Consider the following 21,101-nt stretch of genomic DNA (forward strand, 5'->3'; position numbering starts at 1 on the left):
CGTGGGCAGGGTGTGGCCCCCCTGGTGAAGTTCTTGCGCTCATTGTTTTTTATATATTTGGAAAACATCATCCGTGAAGTTTCAGGACTTTTGGAGCTGTGCAGAATAGGTCTCTAATATTTGCTCCTTTTCCAGCCAAAATCCCTGCTGCCGGCATTCTCCCTCTTTATGTAAACCTTGTAAAATAAGAGAGAATAGGCATAAGTATTGTGACATAATGTGTAAGAACAGCCCATAATGCAATAAATATTGATATAAAAGCATGATGCAAAATGGACGTATCAACTCCCCCAAGCTTAGACCTCGCTTGTCCTCAAGCGAAAAGCCGAAATCGAAAAATATGTCCACATGTTTAGAGATGAAGGTGTCGATAAAAATAAAATACGGACATGAGGGCATCATGATCATTCTTAGGGCAGCAACTTATATAATTCTTGTCATATGATATCTTATGCTAGAGTAATAATTCAATCACAATATCAACTATGAATCGTAAACTTCATTGAAAACTGACAAACTATAATCTCAGTCATTGAAGCAATTGCAATTTATCATAACATAGGAAAGAGTCAATGTATAAGAGCTTTTCAGCAAGTCCACATACTCAACTATCATATAGTCTTTCACAATTACTGACACTCACACAATACTTATGGGTATGGAGTTTTAATCGGACACAGAGAAAGATAGGGGCTTATAGTTTTGCCTCCCAACGTTTTACCTCAAGGGTAATGTCAACAATAATAGTTCATGAAAACTCACATCCAATTAGCCATATATACCAGGATCTTTCCAACATATTGTGCTTGCCAAAGGATAAAATGTAAAAAAGGAAGGGTGAAGATCACCATGACTCTTATGCAATGAAGGAGATAAAAGTAAAAGATAGACCCTTCGCAGAGGGAAGCAGAGGTTGTCATGCACTTTTATGGTTGGATGCACAAAATCCTAATGCGAAAGAACGTCACTTTATATTGCCACTTGTGATATGGACCTTTATTATGCAGTCTGTTGCTTTTATTACTTCCATATCACACGATCGTATAAAGCTTATTTCTTCCACACCAATCAATCATACATATTTAGAGAGCATTTTTTATTGCTTGCACCGATGACAACTTACTTGATGGATCTTACTCAATCCATAGGTAGGTATGGTGGACTCTCATGGCAAAACTAGGTTAAGGGTATTTGGAAGCACAAGTAGTATCTCTACTTGGTGCAATGAATTTGGCTAGCATGAGGGGGAAAGGCAAGCTCAACATGTTGGAGGATCCAAGACAATATAATTTATCTCAGATGTAAGAAAACACAACCCATTATGTTGTCTTCCTTGTCCAATGTCAACTTTTTAGCATGTCATATTTTAATGAGTGCTCACAATCATAAAAGATGTCCAAGATAGTATATTTATATGTGAAGACCTCTCTTTCTTTATTACTTCCTATTAATTGCAACGATGACCAAAACTATGTTTGTCAACCCTCAATAATTTTTATTCATCATACTCTTTCTATGTGAGCTCATTACTCTCCATAAGACTCACATGATCTCTTTGTTTCCTTTTATTTCTTTCCCTTTTCTTTTCTTTTATTTGGGATCGTGGAAAAAATAAGCAAGCCCTTGACTCAACAGTAATCTTTATCATATAGCTCACGGACTCGATTACATAGAAGGATAATAAAGCCAAACTCACAACTAGATCATACTAAGAACTTTTATTCTACTAGATCAAAATATTACTAAAAGGATCAAACTAAGAAAAACGGTAAAGATAAAAGTGATGGTGATACGATACCAGGGCTCTCCCCCAAGCTTGGCAGTTGCCAAGTGGAGTGCCCATACCAGATACTCAATTCTTCTTTGTTGGTGGAGACGGTGGTGATTTTGTTGATGGCGTAGGCTTGTCGTCCTTCTTCCAAGGCATAGGCTCACCATCATAGAAGGATGACCGAGTCTCCGGGATCCTCAAATCTACATCCAAACTCATCCTTTTGAATCTATATTCATACTCATAGTTTTGGTTTTGCAGGTCATAGATTTGAGCTTGAAGGTGCTCAATTTTCTCGTGAAGCTTGAAGATGGTCTCCCCGATGTTGTCGGCATCCAGCTAGTGTTTGTTGGTGAACTCTGCGATCATCATATAGTTGGAGTTGAGTCCACGCTCCACCATCCCCTGACACTTGAAAACTTGTTGCTCCATTGCTTCGAGCCTCGTCTCCACGCTTCCGGTCCCCTTCGGTCCCTCAGCATCACGGATGTGCAGCAACCCATCACGCATCTCAATGGTTTGAGGGTGTCGCTGCACCTCCGCTAGGTAAGGGTTGATGACCTTCTCGAAGAACTTGTCCTTGGGTGCACTTGGAGACGTCATGATAATCTAGATCTGTTAGAAAAATAGCTCGAAACAAAGACAGGAGATATTTGCGTGATACGGGAGTCAAAACCCCCGGGAGGTTATATAATGAATTTTTACCGACCAAAATACGTGTCCTGTAAGAAAACGGAGTCCGGAGAGCACACGAGGTGCCCACGAGGTAGGGGGGCGCGTCCTCCACCCTTGTGTCCTTTCCGGACTGTTGCTTATTTTTCTATTTTTCTAAATATTCCAAAACGGAGAAATATTGCCTTAAAAACTATTTTGGAGTCGGTTTACTTACCGTACCACATACCTATTCCTTTTCGGAGTCTGAAACGTTCCGGAAAGTGTCCCTTATGTATTTCTCCGGGGTTATGGTTTCAATAACATTGGTTTCAACATTTATGGGGTTACCCGAGATATAGTGTTTGATTCTTTGACCATTTACCACCTTCGGATTTGTGCCTTCGAAGTTGTTGATTTTTATGGCACCGGAATGGTAGACCTCCTCAGTAACGTAGGGACCTTCGCATTTAGAGAGAAGCTTTCCTGCAAAAAATCTTAAACAAGAGCTGTATAGCAATACATAATCACCTACATTAAACTCACGCTTTTGTATCCTTTTGTCATGCCACCTTTTAACTTTTTCTTTAAACAACTTGGCATTTTCATAGGCTTGGGTTCTCCATTCATCAAGTGAGCTAATATCAAATAACCTCTTCTCACCGGCAAGTTTAAAATCATAGTTGAGTTCTTTAATAGCCCAATAAGCCTTGTGTTCTAGTTCGAGAGGTAAGTGACATGCTTTCCCATAGACCATTTTATACGGAGACATACCCATAGGATTTTTATATGCAGTTCTATAGGCCCATAATGCATCATCAAGTTTCTTGGACCAATTCTTTCTAGACCTATTAACAGTCTTTTGCAAAATTAATTTGAGTTCTCTATTACTCAATTCTACTTGACCACTAGACTGAGGGTGATAAGGAGATGCAATTCTATGATTAACATCATATTTAGCAAGCATTTTACGGAAAGCACCATGAATAAAATGTGAACCACCATCAGTCATTAAATATCTAGGGACTCCAAATCTTGGAAAAATAACTTCTTTAAGCATTTTAATAGAAGTGTTATGATCAGCACTACTAGTTGGAATAGCTTCTACCCACTTAGTAACATAATCAACAACAACTAAAATATGTGTATAACCATTAGAGGAAGGAAAAGGTCCCATATAGTCAAAGCCCCAAACATCAAACAGTTCAATAACAAGTGAATAATTCATAGGCATTTCTTGACGTCTACTGATATTACCAATTCTTTGGCATTCATCACAAGATAAGACAAACTTACAGGCATCCTTGAAGAGAGTAGGCCAATAAAAACCAGATTGCAATACCTTATGTGCAGTCCTATCTCCAGCATGGTGTCCTCCATAAGCTTCGGAGTGACACTTGCGTAGGATCTGTTGTTGTTCATGCTCAGGTACACAACGTCTAATAACACCATCTACTCCTTCTTTATAAAGATGTGGGTCATCCCAAAAGTAATGCCTCAAATCATAAAAGAATGTTTTCTTTTGCTGGTATGTGAAACTAGGTGGTATGAATTTAGCAACAATGTAATTAGCATAATCAGCATACCATGGAGCAGTATGAGAAGCATTTATGACACTCATTAGGAAAGCTATCATCAATAGGTAGTGGGTCATCAAGCACATTTTCTAACCTAGACAAGTTGTCTGCAACGGGGTTCTCAGCACCTTTTCTATCAACAATATGCGAATCAAATTCTTGTAGCAAGAGAACCCGTCTAATAAGTCTAGGTTTAGCATCTTTCTTTTCCATAAGATATTTAATAGCAGCATGATCAGTGTGAATAGTTACTTTAGAATCGACAATATAAGTTCTAAACTTATCACAAGCAAATACAACTGCTAAGAATTCTTTTTCAGTGGTGGCATAATTTCTTTGAGCATTGTCTAGAGTTTTACTAGCATAATGAATAACATTTAGTTTCTTATCAACTCTTTGTCCTAGAACAGCACCTACAACATAATCACTAGCACCGCACATAATTTCAAAGGGTAAATTCCAATCAGGTGGCTGGACAATAGGTGCAGAGATCAATGCTTTCTTAAGTATTTCAAATGCTTCTACACAATCATCATTAAAGACAAATGGTATATCTTTTTGTAATAAATTAGTCAAAGGCCGAGAGATTTTTGAGAAGTCCTTAATGAACCTCCTATAAAAACCGGCATGACCAAGGAAACTTCTTATACCTTTGATGTCCTTGGGACATGGCATCTTTTCAATAGCATCAACCTTGGCTTTATCAACTTCAATACCTCTTTCAGAAACTTTATGCCCCAAGACAATACCTTCATTAACCATAAAGTGGCACTTTTCCCAATTCAAGACAAGGTTAGTTTCTTCACATCTCTGCAAAACTCGATCAAGGTTGCTCAAGAATCATCAAAAGAAGATCCATAGACGAAAAAGTCGTCCATGAAAACCTCACAAATCTTTTCACAAAAGTCAGAGTATAGCCATCATGCATCTTTGAAAGGTAGCAGGTGCATTACATAAACCAAAAGGCATACGTCTATAAGCAAAAGTACCAAAAGGGCATGTAAAAGTAGTCTTCGATTGATCTTTGGCTGACACAGGTATTTGAGAGAAACCAGAATAACCATCTAGAAAGCAAAAACGTGTATGTTTAGACAATCTTTCTAGCATTTGATCGATAAAAGGTAAGGGGTAATGATCTTTTTTAGTAGCCTTATTTCCTATAACCAGTAATAATTCTTTGAGGAATCAATTCATCTTTATCATTAGGAACAACAGTAATACCTCCCTTCTTAGTAACACAATGGACATGACTTACCCACTTACTATCAGCAACGGGATAAATTATACCTGCCTCAAGGAGCTTTAGTATCTCCTTTCTTACCACTTCTTTCATTTTAGGATTCAGTCGGCGTTGATGATCACGAACTGGTTTAGCATCTTCTTCCAAATTAATTTTATGTTGACATAGAGTGGGACTAATGCCCTTAAGATCATCAAGAGTATACCCAATAGCAGCACGGTGCTTCTTCAGAATTTTTAATAATCTCTCTTCTTCATGTTCTGAAAGGTTAGCACTAATAATAACAGGATATATCTTTTTCTCATCAAGATAAGCATATTTAAGAGTATCAGGTAACAGTTTAAGCTCAAACACGGGATCACCCTTGGGTGGAGGAGGATCCCCTAGGATTTCAACAGGTAAATTGTTTTTCAGAATAGGTTCTTGTTTAAAGAATACTTCATCTAATTCCCTTCTTTCATTCATAAACATGTCATTTTCCTGGTCTAGCAAATATTGTTCTAAAGGATCACTAGGAGGTACGACAATAGAAGCAAGACCAATAATTTCATCTTTACTAGGTAATTCTTCTTCACGGTGTTGTCTACTAAATTTATAAAAATTAAATTCATGAGTCATATCATCTAAACCGATAGTAACAACATCTCTTTTGCAATATATGGTAGCATTAACAATATTTAAGAAGGGTCTACCAAATATAATGGGACAAAAGCTATCTTGTGGGGAACCAATAACAAGAAAATCAGCAGGATATTTAGTTTTCCCACACAAGACTTCAACATCTCTAACAATTCCCATTGGTGAAATAGTATCTCTATTAGCAAGTTTAATTGTGACATCAATTTCTTCCATCTCAGCAGGTGCAATATCATGCATAACTTCTTCATATAAGGAATAGGGTATTGCACTAGCACTAGCACCCATATCACATAAGCCATGATAACAATGATCTACTATTTTAACAGAAATAACAGGCATGCCTACCACAGGTCTAGGTTTATCTGTATCATGGGGTTTAGCAATTCTAGCAGTTTCATCACAGAAATAAATAACATGCCCATCAATATTATCAGACAAGAGATCTTTAACGATAGCAATATTAGGTTCAACTTTAACTTGCTCAGGAGGTGTGTATGTTTTAATCTTGCTTTTACGAACCACAGTTGAAGCTTTGGCATGATCCTTTATCCTAACAGGGAAAGGTGGTTTCTCAACATAAGAAGTAGGAACAATAGGATCATTATAAGTAATAGTCTTTTCTTCAACTTTAATAGGTGCAACTACTTTTACTTCTATGGGAGTATGATATTTAAACCACTTCTCCTTGGGGAGATCAACATAGGCAGCAAAAGATTCACAGAAAGAAGCTACTATCTCAGAGTCAAGTCCATAGTTAGTGCTAAATTTACGAAAAATATCGGTATCCATAAAAGATTTAACACAATCAAAACTAGGTGTCATACCTGACTCCTTACCATTGTTGGGGTCCCAATCTTCAGAGTTACGTTTAATTTTTTCCAATAAACCCCATTTGAATTCAATAATCTTCATCATAAAAGAGCGAGCACAAGAAGTATCAAGCATGATGCGATTGTTACCAGAAAGCCGATCATAAATTTTTTGAATAATCATTTCTCTTGAGAGCTCATGATTGGGGCATGAATATAACATTGATTTAAGCCTCCCCCAAGCTTGAGCGATGCTTTCTCCTTCGCGAGGCCAAAAATTATATATATAATTGCGATCACGATGAACAAGATGCATAGGATAAAACTTTTGATGAAATTCCAATTTCAATCGTTTGTAGTCCCAAGACTCCATATCATCACATAGCCTATACCATGTCGATGCATATCCCTTCAAAGATAAAGGGAAGACCTTCTTCTTAACAACATCTCCGGGTACACCTGCAAGCTTAAATAATCCACGAACTTCATCCACATATATTAGATGCTCATCAGGATGTTTTGTTCCATCTCCTAAAAAAGGATTAGCTAGCAGTTTTTCTACCATACCCAAAGGAATTTCAAAGCAAGCATTTTCATTTTCAGTAGGTTGAGGAGCAACTCTTTGCTCTAATGGTCGGGGTGAAGATACCCCAAACAAGCCCATCAGAGGATTACTTTCCATAGTAACAAGTGACAGTAAATTTCAGCACACTATATAAATTTTTCCTTACCAAATTCCACCTACCAAAGGCGCTTCACTCCCTGGCAACGGCGCCAGAAAAGAGTCTTGATGACCCACAAGTATAGGGGATCTATCGTAGTTCTTTCGATAAGTAAGAGTGTCGAACCCAATGAGGAGCAAAAGGAAATGATAAGCGGTTTCCAGCAAGGTATTCTCTGCAAGTACTGAAATAAGTGGTAACAGATAGTTTTGTGATAGGATAATTTGTAACAAGCAACAAGTAACAAAAGTAAATAAGGTGCAGCAAGGTGGCCCAATCCTTTTTGTAGCACAGGACAAGCCTGGACAAACTCTTATATGATGTAAAGCGCTCCCGAGGACACATGGGAATATCGTCAAGCTAGTTTTCATCACGTTCATATGATTCGCGTTCGGTACTTTGATAATTTGGTATCTGGGTGGACCGGTGCATGGGTGCTGCCCTTACTTGGACAAGCCTCCCACTTATGATTAACCTCTATTGCAAGCATCCGCAAATACAACAAAAGTATTAAGTTAAACCTAACCATAGCATGAAACATATTGATCGAAATCAGCCCCTTACGAAGCAATGCATAAACAGGGGTTTAAGCTTTTGTCACTATAGCAACCCATCATCTACTTATTACTTCACAATGCCTTCCTCTAGGCCCAAACAATGGTGAAGTGTCATGTAGTCGACGTTCACATAACACCACTAGAGGAGAGACAACATACATCTCATCAAAATATCGAACGAATACCAAATTCACATGACTACTGATAGCAAGACTTCTCCCATGTCCTCAGGAACAAAAGTAACTACTCACAAAGCATAAACATGTTCATAATTAGAGGGGTATTAATGTGCATATAGGATCTGAACATATGATCTTCCACCAATTAAACCAACTAGCATCAACTACAAGGAGTAATTAACACTACTAGCAACCTACTAGCACCAATCCCAGACTTGGAGACAAGAATTGGATACAAGAGATGAACTAGGGTTTTGAGATGAGATGGTGCTGATGAAGATGTTGATGGAGATTGCCCTCTCCCGATGAGAGGAGCGTTGGTGATTGATAACCCACAAGTATAGGGGATCGCAACAGCTTTCGAGGGTAGAGTATTCAACCCAAATTTATTGATTCGACACAAGGGGAGCCAAAGAATATTCTCAAGTATTAGCAGCTGAGTAGTCAATTCAACCACACCTGAAAACTTAGTATCTGCAGCAAAGTGTTTAGTAGCAAAGTAACATGATAGTGGTGGTAACGGTAACAAAAGAGTAATGAAAGCAAAGTAATATTTTTCGTATTTTGTAGTGATTGTAACAATAGCAACGGGAAAGTAAGTAAAGCGTAAACCAGTATATGGAAAGCTCGTAGGCATCGGATCAGTAATGGATAATCATGCCGGATGCGGTTCATCATGTAACAGTCATAACATAGGGTGACACAGAGCTAGCTCCAATTCATCAATGTAATGTAGGCATGTATTCCGAATATAGTCATACGTGCTTATGGAAAAGAACTTGCATGACATCTTTTGTCCTACCCTCCCGTGGCAGTGGGGTCCTAATGGAAACTAAGGGATATTAATGCCTCCTTTTAATAGAGTACCGGAACAAAGCATTAGCACATAGTGAATGCATGAACTCCTCAAACTACGGTCATCACCGGTAAGTATCCCGATTATTGTCACTTCGGGGTTAACGGATCATAACACATAATAGGTGACTATAGACTTGCAAGATAGGATCAAGAACTCTCATATATTGATGAAAACAATAGGTTCAGATCTGAAATCATGGCACTCGGGCCCTAGTGACAAGCATTAAGCATAGCAAAGGCATAGCAACATCAATCTCAGAACATAGTGGATACTAGGGATCAAACCCTAACAAAACTAACTCGATTACATGATAAATCTCATCCAACCCATCACCGTCCAGCAAGCCTACGACGGAATTATTCACGCACGGCGGTGAGCATCATGAAATTGATGATGGAGGATGGTTGATGATGATGACGGCGACGAATCCCCCTTCTCCGGAGCCCCGAACGGACTCCAGATCAGCCCTCCTGAGAGGTTTTAGGGCTTGGTGGCGGCTCCTTATCGTAAAACGCGATGATTTCTTCTCCTCTATTTTTTTCTCCCCGAAAGCAAATATATAGAGTTGGAGTTGGAGTTGGGAGGTCTCCAGGGGGACCACGAGGTAGGGGGGCGCGCCCTAGGGGGGGGCGCCCTCCAGCCTCGTGGACAGGGTGTGGGCCCCCTGGTCTTCATCTTTGGTGATGATTTTTTATTATTTATTGTAAGATATTCCATGGAGTTTCAGGTCATTCCGAGAACTTTTGTTTTCTGCACATAAAACAACATCATGGTAATTCTGCTGAAAACAGCGTCAGTCCGGGTTAGTTCCATTCAAATCGTACAAGTTAGAGTCCAAAACAAGGGAAAAGTGTTTGGAAAAGTAGATACGACGGAGACGTATCAACTCCCCCAAGATTAAACCCTTGCTTGTCCTCAAGCAATTCAATTGACAATCTATAAGAAATAAAGAAAAACTTTTACAAACTCTATTTGCTCTTGTTGTTGTAAATATGTCAAGCTAGCATTCAAGTTTTCAGCAAAGATTATAACTAACCACATTTGCAATAATTCTCAGGTCTCATGATTACCCATATCAATAGCATAATCAACTAGCAAGCCATAATAATAAATCTCGGATGACAACACTTTCTCGAAACAATCATAATATGATATAACAAGATGGTATCTCGCTAGCCCTTTCTGAGACCGCAAAACATAAATGCAGAGCACCTTTAAAGATCAAGGACTGACTAGACATTGTAATTCATGGGAAAAGAGATCCAATCATAGTCACACCCAATATAAATTAACAGTGATGAATGCAAATGACAGCTGCGCTCTCTAGCTAGTGCTTTTAATAAGAGGGTGATGACTCAACATAAAAGTAAATGGATAGGCCCTTCGCAAAGGGAAGCAGGGATTTGTAGAGGTGACAGAGCTTGGTTTTGAAATAGAGATAATTAATATTTTGAGCGGTATACTTTCATTGTCAACATAACAACCAAGAGATGGTGATACCTTCCATGCTACACACATTATAGGCGGTTCCCAAACAGAATGGTAAAGCTTATACTCCCCCTCCACCAACAAACATCAATCCATGGCTTGCTTGAAACAACGAGTGCCTCCAACTAACAACAGTCCCAGGGGGAGTTTTGTTTTGCAATTATTTTGATTTAGTTTGCATAGAGCATGGGACTGGGCATCCCGGTGACCAGCCATTTTCTCGTGAGTGAGGAGCGGAGTCCACTCCTCTTGAGAATAACCCGCCTAGCATGGAAGATACATACAACCCTAGTTGATACATGAGCTATTCGAGCATACAAAACAGGATGATTATTTGAAGGTTTAAAGTTTGGCACATACAAATTTACTTGGAACGGCAGGTAGATACCGCATATAGGAAGGTATAGTGGACTCATCTGGAATAACTTTGGGGTTTAAGGGATTGGATGCACAAGCAGTATTCCCGCTTAGTACAGGTGAAGGCTAGCAAAAGACTGGGAAGCGACCAACTAGAGAGCAACAACAGCCATGTACATGCATTAAAATTAATAAACATTGGATGCAAGCATGAGTAGGATATAATCCACCATGAACATAAATATCGTGAAGGCTATGTTGATTTATTTCAACTACATGCATGAACATGTGCCAAGTCAAGTCACTTAAATCATTCAAAGGAGGATACCACCCCATCATACCACATCACAACCATTTCAATAGCATGTTGGCACGCAAGGTAAACCATTATAACTCATAGCTAATCAAGCATGGCACAAGCAACTATGATCTCTAATTGTCATTGCAAACATGTTTATTCATAACAAGCTAAATCAAGAACGATGAACTCATCATATTTACAAAAACAAAAGAGGTCGAGTTCATACCAGCTTTTCTCATCTCAGTTAGTCCATCATATATCATCATAATTGCCTTTCACTTGCACGACCGAACGATGTGAATAATAATAAGAGTGCTCGTGCATTGGACTAAGCTGGAATCTGCGAGCATTCAATAGACAGGAGAAGACAAAGCAATATGGGATCTTGGTTAAATCAACAATAAAGCATATAAGAGCCACTTCAACAATTTAATCATGGTCTTCTCCTACTGACCCCCAAAGAAAAGAAATAAAACTATTTACACGGGAAAGCTCCCAACAAGCAAAAGAAGAATGGGAAATATTTTTGGGTTTTCTTTTTAATTATTACTACAAGCATGGAAAGTAAATTAATTAAAAGCTACAACTAATTTTTTTGGTTTTTCTTAAGGTTTATTAAACACACAAGAAGAAAGCATAAAAAAGGAAAATAAACTAGCATGGATGATACAATGAAAAAGTATGAGCACCGACATCTAGCAATGAGTGTGTGAACATAAATGTAATGTCGGTGGGAAATACGTACTCCTCCAAGCTTAGGCTTTTGTCCTAAGTTGGTCTATGGCCACGGCTGGCCTGGCTGATATCCATAGTAGAAGTTGGGGTCATACTGAGATGAAGAATAGTTCGGGTCGTACTGTGATGAAGAAGACTCTGACTGCCATTGGCTAGCATCCATCTCCGGATCCCAAGAATAAACAGACTGTCGTGGAGGCTCCTCTTGTGGTTCCGGTTCCGGGGCTGCTGCAGGATTCCGGTAGGCGTGAATAGCCGCCAACGGAACAAGGTACGTGCCTACAGTCAAATCAAACAAAGAAGGAGCAGGCAAGGTAATAGTCTCAGGATGATGTTTATTAAAGAACAATTGATATTTAAGCTCTCCTTCCCTATTCTTAACAATAAAATCATGTGCCACCATACTTTTATAATCTAAATAAACACGAGGCAGCACCTTTTCTTCCTGCTCATAATGCCTAATAGGTATGTTAAAATGTGCAGCTAGGCGTGTAGCATAGATGCCTCCAAAGATGGGACCCTTAGTACGGTTCATACTTAACCGTCTAGCAATAATGCCGCCCATACTAAAGGAGTTATCACCGTATAAGCCGTGGTGCAAAATGATAATATCATGGACACTCAGGTTTCCACAGTTTCCGCGACCAATTAAGAAACAACTAGCAAATAATGCAAAATAACGTAGAACAGGAAAGTGTATGCTAGTGATTCGTGCATCAGAAACCTTCCTTGTTTCCCCTATAGTGATAGTGTCAATAAATCCCTCCACATTATCACGATGTGGTTCTTCTGTACTGCCCTCAAAAGGGACTAAACAAATCCGACAGAAATCATAGAGTGACATCTCCTTATGCTCATCATATAAATGAAACTCCACCGTAGGTGGCGAGTTCCTAGAATGGAAACGAAAGTTTTGCACAAAGGTATTTGTGAGTAAGAGATACTGATCGCATTGGTCGTGGAGGAAAGCGGTGAGGCCTGCATTTTGAGCCAGTTCATGAAAATCTTCATAAATACCGGCTGCTCTCAATAAATCCTCAGAAGGCCATTCACACGCCCGAACCTCCGCGGTGCGAGGCAGATTATACTTAGGCTTAGGTGCCTTTTCCTTCGAGCTTTGGCTCGATGAGCCCCTCAATAGTCTCCTCATTATTTTCTGAAAAATTCTGAATTTTTTAGTAACTTCAAAATAAAAGTAAACCAAACTCAATAATATTGATAGCAACTACTCCTACAAGTGCCTAGGGCCTATATCATGCATCAAAACTACTTTTGACCATATAAATTTGACATGCAAGCTCAAGAACAGGGTCACCTAAGCAGCAAAAATTTGCAATGAATAAAGCACTAGAACAAAAACTAATTGGACCAATGGAGGAGTCACATACCAAGGAACAATCTCCCCAAGCAGTTTTGTGAGAGGTGCTTTGAGCAAGGAGATCGAAAATTACAGCAAAGAGGGCAGGAACTCGTGCCTGAGTTGGTTTTTCGTGTTTGTGGGAGGAAGAAGAAGAGGATGGGTGCAGGAATAAGTGGAGGAGGGCCACCATGGGCCCATGAGGCAGGGGCGCGCCCAGGGGGGTAGGGCGCGCCCTCCACCCTTGTGGCCAGGTGGCAGCTCCCCCCGCGGTAATTTTTGCACCATAAATCCTCAAATATTCCCGAAAAAATCATATTAAATTGGCATGTCATTCTGAGGGCTTTTATTTTCGGGACATTTTTATATTGCACGGATAAATTAGGAAACAGACAGAAAAATACTATTTTTACTTTATTTCAACTAAATAACAGAAAGTATAGAGAGGGTACAGAAGGTTGTGCTTCTAGTTTCATCCATCTCATGCTCATCAAAAGGAATCCACTAACAAGGTTGATCAAGTCTTGTTAACAAACTCATTCCAATTAACATGAAACCGGAGAAATTTCGAATAACACTAAGTTACCTCAACGGGGATATGCACATCCCCAATAATAAGTATATCATATTTCTTCTTGACAGTAGGAAGAGGAAATTCAAAACCTCCAAATATAATCGATGGAATTTTTCCGATAGAATTGATACTATGAACTTGAGGTTGTTTCCTCGGAAAGTGTATCGTATGCTCATTACCATTAACATGAAAAGTGACATTGCCTTTGTTGCAATCAATAACAGCCCCTGCAGTATTAAGAAAAGGTCTTCCAAGAATAATAGACATACTATCGTCCTCGGGAATATCAAGAATAACAAAGTCCGTTAAAATAGTAACGTTTGCAACCACAACAGGCACATCCTCACAAATACCGACAGGTATAGCAGTTGATTTATCAGCCATTTGCAAAGATATTTCAGTAGGTGTCAATTTATTCAAGTCAAGTCTACAATATAAAGATAGAGTCATAACACTAACACCGGCTCCAAGATCACATAAAGCAGTTTTAACATAGTTTCTTTTAATGGATCATGGTATAGTAGGTACTCCTAGATCTCCAAGTTTCATTGGTATTCCACCTTTAAAAGTATAATTAGCAAGCATGGTGGAAATTTCAGCTTCTGGTATCTTTCTTTTATTTGTAACAATATCTTTCATGTACTTAGCATAAGGATTCATTTTGAGCATATCAGTCAATCGCATACGCAAAAAGATAGGTCTAATCATTTCAGCAAAGCGCTCAAAATCCTCATCATCCTTTTTCTTGGATGGTTTGGGAGGAAAAGGCATGGGTTTCTAAACCCAAGGTTCTCTTTCTTTACCATGTTTCCTAGCAACAAAGTCTCTCTTATCATAACGTTGATTCTTTGATTGTGGGTTATCAAGATCAACAGCAGGTTCAATTTCTACATCATTATCATTACTAGGTTGAGCATCATCATGAACATCATCATTGACATTTTCATTAGGTTCATGTTCATTGCGAGATTGTGTTTCAACATCAGACATAGAGATATCATTTGGATTTTCAGGTGGTTCAGTGATATGTTCACTAGAAGTTTGCATAGTCCTATCATTTTTCTTTTTCTTCCTTTTAGAAGAACTAGGTCCATCCATTTTATTCCTCTGAGAATCTTGCTCAATTCTCTTAGGGTGGCCTTCAGGATACAAAGGTTCCTGAGTCATTCTACCAGTTCTAGTAGACACTCTAAGAGCATAATCATTTTTCTTACTATTCATTTCATCGAGCAATTCTTTTGGAGCCTTAAGTACTTGTTCTACTTGAGTGGTAACCATAGAAGCATGTTTGCTAACAAGTTTAAGTTCACCTCTAATATTAGCCATATAATCACCCAAGCATTTAATCATATCAGCATCTTGTTTTAATTGTCTACCAAAATAAGCATTGAAGTCTTCTTGCTTAAACATAAAATTATCAAACTCATCCAAGCACTGACTAGCAATTTTAGTAGTAGGGATTTCAGCTTTATCATATCTATAGAGAGAATTTACCTTTACTACCTGTCTCGGGTTATCGGGTTCAGGAGGTTCTTCAATAAATAAAGGATTAAGATCATATGTTTCTTCAATAGGCGGTAAATTAAGACCATGTATTTCTTCAATAGGAGGTAAATTCTTAAAATCTTCAGCTTGAATACCTTTTTCTTTCATAGATTTCTTTGCCTCTTACATATCTTCGGGACTGGGAAATAGAACACCTCTCTTCTTCGGAATTGGTTTAGAAATAGGCTTATTAATTGGAGCAGGAGCTGGCTTAGGAGGTGCCCAATTATTTTCATTTGTCAACATATTATTCAATAAGATTCCAGCTTCATCCGGTGTTCTTTCCCTGAAAAGAGAACCAGCACAACTATCCAGGTAATCTCTGGAAGCATCGGTTAGTCCATTATAAAAGATATCAAGTATTTCATTTTTCTTAAGGGGATGATCAGGCAAAGCATTAAGTAACTTGATATAAGCCTCCCCCAAGCTTGTGGGAGACTTTCTTCTTTAATTTGCACAAAGTTGTATATTTCCTTTAAAGCAGCTTGTTTCTTATGAGCAGAGAAATATTTAGCAAAGAAGTAATAGATCATATCCTAGGGACTAGGCACACAACCAGGATCAAGAGAATTAAACCATATCTTAGCATCACCCTTTAATGATAATGGAAATATTTTGAGGATATAAAAGTAGCGGGATCTCTCATCATTAGTGAACAGGGTGGCTATATCATTTAATTTAGTAAGATGTGCCACAACAGTTTCATATTCATAGCCATGAAAAGGATCAGATTCAACCAAAGTAATTATATCAGGATCAACAGAGAATTCATAATCCTTATTAGTAACACAGATAGGTGAAGTAGCAAAAGCAGGGTCAGGTTTCATCCTAGCATTTAGAGATTGCTTATTCCATTTAGCTAATAACCTTTTGAGCTCATATCTATCTTTGCAAGCTAAAATAGCTAAAGAAGCTTCTTGATCAAAAACATAACCCTCGGGAATAACAAGTGATTCTTCATCATCACTTTCATCATTATAATCAGATTCCATATTTTCAATATCTCTAGCCCTAGCAAGTTGTTCGTCAAGAAATTCACCAAGTGGCACAGTAGTATCAAGCATAGAAGTAGTTTCATCATAAGTATCATGCATAGTAGAAGTAGCATCATCAATAACATGCGACATATCAGAACGAATAGCAGAAGCAGGTGTAGGTGTCGCAAATTTACTCATAACAGAAGGTGAATCAAGTGCAGAGCTAGATGGCAGTTCCTTACCTCCCCTTGTAGTTGAGGGATAGATCTTGGTTTTTGGATCTCTCAAGTTCTTCATAGTGTCCAGCAGATATAAATCCCAAGTGACTCAAAGAATAGAGCTATGCTCCCCGGCAACGGCGCCAGAAATTAGTTTTGATAACCCACAAGTATAGGGGATCACAACAGCTTTCGAGGGTAGAGTATTCAACCCAAATTTATTGATTCGACACAAGGGGAGCCAAAGAATATTCTCAAGTATTAGCAGCTGAGTTGTCAATTCAACCACACCTGGAAACTTAGTATTTGCAGCAAAGTGTTTAGTAGCAAAGTAATATGATAGTGGTGGTAAAGGTAACAAAAGAGTAATGAAAGAAAAGTAATATTTTTGGTATTTTGTAGTGATTGTAACAATAGCAACGGGAAATTAAATAAGCGTAAACCAGTATATGGAAAGCTCGTAGGCATCGGATCAGTAATGGATAATTATGCCGGATGTGGTTCATCATGTAACAGTCATAACATAGGGTGACACAGAACTAGCTCCAATTCATCAATGTAATGTAGGCATGTATTCCGAATATAGTCATACGTGCTTATGGAAAAGAACTTGCATGACATCTTTTGTCCTACCCTCCCATGGCAACGGGGTCCTAATGGAAACTAAGGGATATTAAGGCCTCCTTTTAATAGAGTACCAGAACAAAGCATTAGCACATAGCGAATACATGAACTCCTCAAACTACGGTCATCACCGGTAAGTATCCCGATTATTGTCACTTCGGGGTTAACGGATCATAACACATAATAGGTGACTATAGACTTGCAAGATAGGATCAAGAACTCTCATATATTGATGAAAACATAATAGGTTCAGATCTGAAATCATGGCACTCGGGCCCTAGTGAAAAGCATTAAGCATAGCAAAGTCATAGCAACATCAATCTCAGAACATAGTAGATTCTAGGGATCAAACCCTAACAAAACTAACTCGATTACATGATAAATCTCATCCAACCCATCACCGTCCAGCAAGCCTACGATGGAATTACTCACGCACGGCAGTGATCATCATGAAGTTGGTGATGGAGGATGGTTGATGATGACGACGGCGACGAATCCCCCTCTCCGGAGCCCCGAACGGACTCCAGATCAGCCCTCCCGAGAGGTTTTAGGGCTTGGCGGCGGCTCCGTATCGTCAAATGCGATGATTTCTTCTGCTCTATTTTTTTCTCCCCGAAAGCAAATATATAGAGTTGGAGTTGGAGTCGGGAGGTCTCCAGGGGCCCCACGAGGTAGGGGGCGCGCCCTAGGGGGGGGGCGCCCTCCACCCTCGTGGACAAGGTGTGGCCCCCCTGGTCTTCATCTTTGGCGAGGATTTTTTATTATTTATTGTAAGATATTTAGTGGAGTTTCAGGTCATTCTGAGAACTTTTGTTTTCTGCACAGAAAATAACATCATGGCAATTTTGCTGAAAACAACGTCAGTCCGGGTTAGTTCCATTCAAATCATACAAGTTGGAGTCCAAAACAAGGGCAAAATTGTTTGGAAAAGTAGATACGACAGAGACGTATCAGTGATGACGATGGCGATGATTTCCCCCTCCGGGAGGGAAGTTTCCCCGGCAGAACAGCCCCGCTAGAACCCTAGATTGGTTCCGCCAAGGTTCCGCCTCGTGACGGCGGAGTTTCGTCTGAGAAGATGGCTTATGATTATTTTCCCATCGAAAGAGTCCATATAGCAGAAGATGGTCACTGGAGGGCCACCAGGGGGCCCACGAGGTAGGGGGCGCGCCCAGGGGGGTAGGACGTGCCCCCCACCCTCGTGGGCAGGGTGTGGCCCCCTTGGTGAAGTTCTTGCGCTCAATGTTTTTTATATATTTGGAAAACATCATCCGTGAAGTTTTAGGACTTTTGGAGCTGTGCAGAATAGGTCTCTAATATTTGCTCCTTTTCCAGCCAGAATCCCTGCTGCCGGCATTCTCCCTCTTTATGTAAACCTTGTAAAATAAGAGAGAATAGGCATAAGTATTGTGACATAATGTGTAATAACATCCCATAATGCAATAAATATTGATATAAAAGCATGATGCAAAATGGACGTATCAGCCATCCATTTCGAGTATGACGGCGCCTCCACACTGTTCTTCAAGGTCTTCGATGAGGAAGGCTACCGCCTGGAGTGCTGCCCCGGAGGAGACCGTCAGCATGGCGAGGCGACAGGCGCAGGGCCCGCCGATAGCTCCTCCAGTGGCAGCGGTGCCTCCTGGGAGTCCAGCGACTCTCCCGAGGCTAGCGAGTCTCCAGAGTCGAGCGACGACTCCTACATGCCCCCGAGCTCTCGCCATGCTTGGAACGTGGCACCAACCTCCACCTGGCATCGACGCCGATCTAGATGGGGTTGGCGCCGGCCTCACGTGGCCCACTGTTGATGATGGCATTGGCGGCGGTGCCCGTAGTCGAGGCTTCTTGGAGCTATTCTCCTTTTGTTCCCTGCAAGGAATCGAAACGAACCTCGTGGGGGTATGTAAAAAACCTGTAATGCTTTTGTTCCAATGTTTACTGTCATGAGATTGCGGCTGCGTGTCTCGCTCTGGCATTGCTCCCCCCTTTACGTTCTCATGGTAGCTTAGCGCTCTATGCCGGCAGGTCCCAGTCCCCAGGCAAGCTTCGGCCGTCGGTGGTATGCCAGGTCGCGATGCCGTGGTCAAGGCCAGGAGGTGAGCGGCCCAAGGTCCGGTAAGAGCTCCCGAGGCGCAATGCTCAAGAGGTCCCCCTTGGCGTGCAAGCAGCTTCCTGAAGGCAGAAAAGGAAGGCGGCATTGCCGGAGCAAGGCCGCGAGAGCCAAAAATCCCAGACTGCGGCACTGCGCTAACACTAACAGCTGACTTATCTTAGCGAGCCTGAGGTGATTCCTTGCGCAACACCCGATTCGTGCTTCAGCGGCGATGCTACTAGGTAGGGCTCACGCCGGTCTCCCCTTTCCTCGCTCATCTGAATTCTCTGCGTCCTCGAGTCCTGACCCTCGAGCGAGGCTCAGCCGCCGTTGGTATGCCAGCTTGCGATGCCGTGGTCAAGGCCAGGGGGTGAGGGCTGGAGAGTCAGTAAGAGCTCCTGAGGCGCGATGCTCAGGAGCCCCCCTTTGACACGCAATCCATCACGCGAAAATGGGGCAGCTGGTGGGGGCCACCCATAGTTAAGCTCTCTAGATTCCAGCGAGTTAGTCCGGAAGGAGAACAGAACCCATAATCGTGTGTGCTATCCTACCGCTGATCTTTCCGCAAGAAGATGAAGGCACTCAGGACCTGGTGAGGTGACGTTCGTAGAGCGGGCCGCGAGCCAGAGCTCGATCTCTCAGATTTTCCAGCGTTGCAGGGACGGACCCATGCACAAGCATCGTGGCAGCATGCGTAGCCCCCGTGCGGAATAAATAGGAGGCCAGTCAGCAACGTGGGAGGTAGCGAAGGGTAATAAACAATTAGGTGAGCAAGTGATAATCATAAGTTAGCCTAAGGAGGAGGTAATGCTAGTCCAGATAGATGCAAGAATGATACATGCCACAGGGACGGACCCATGTGGCCTGGGGATAATGCAGTCCGAGGGGCGCCCTAGCAGAACAACTGGCAGATGTAAGAAAGATACATGCTGCAGCGACAGGCCCACGCAGTCTGGGGATGATGCGGCCGAAGGGGTGCCCCCAACAGAGTAAACCGGAAGATGTCACTTGGCACCGTTGCTGGAGAGATGTTGGAGCAGCTGAAGATGCGTGTTGAGGAAGTTGCTCCTCACGAGCCTCCGGGGTCCTGAACCTCGGGAGGCTCATGAAGAACCATCGCCATCTCCGCCAGGACCGCGTGGTGCCTAGCCGCTTGAGCCGGCATGATGCTTCGCATGCAACGCTAGAAGGTGACAGCCGCGTTCGGCAAGCCAAAAGGCATGCGAACGTAGCTGTGAGGTGGGCCCTCGCACCAACCAATGTGCGAAGGCCAGAAGCGCTCCTGGGATACGGCCCTATTGAGCCCTGGAAAGTTGACGCAGACGCGCAACTCGTTGTCCGCGCATGGCTCTCGCTTCCTGAAGCTCCTCGGTCGTCTTGGTGATGAACTCCTGAGCACCGGGCACCCTGTGCCTGGTGCCCTTGTGAGGGAAGTGTGCGATGAAGCATGCCTCCATGTGGTTCCCGAGCGCCTCCCTCGTGATGTTGGCTAAGTCAGAGGCCCTCCAAAAGAGAGCCCCCGAGCCCAGCCCGAGGAGGGCGCCGAGCGCGCCTTCCTATGCGAGGGAGGGAGGCGCCCATCTATGGGCGCAGATCCTAAGGTGGTGTGGCTGGAGATTCCGCCCTCCTGAGGCTCTTGGCGGAGTAGCTGCTTCTTCTTCTTGGGGATGGCCTCAGGGGGGTAAGGGGCGCCTTCGTTGTCTCGGTCTTCGATTGCCATAGCCTGGTAGGCGCGCTCGAGAGAGCACACCGTGTCCTTCTCCTCGCAGGTGATCGTGATGATGTCGCAGTTCCCTGGCATCTTGAGGACGTTGTAGCCGTGGTGGGTC

Source organism: Triticum urartu, chromosome 3 (genome assembly GCF_003073215.2).
Source record: "Triticum urartu cultivar G1812 chromosome 3, Tu2.1, whole genome shotgun sequence".
Classification (NCBI taxonomy): domain Eukaryota; kingdom Viridiplantae; phylum Streptophyta; class Magnoliopsida; order Poales; family Poaceae; genus Triticum; species Triticum urartu.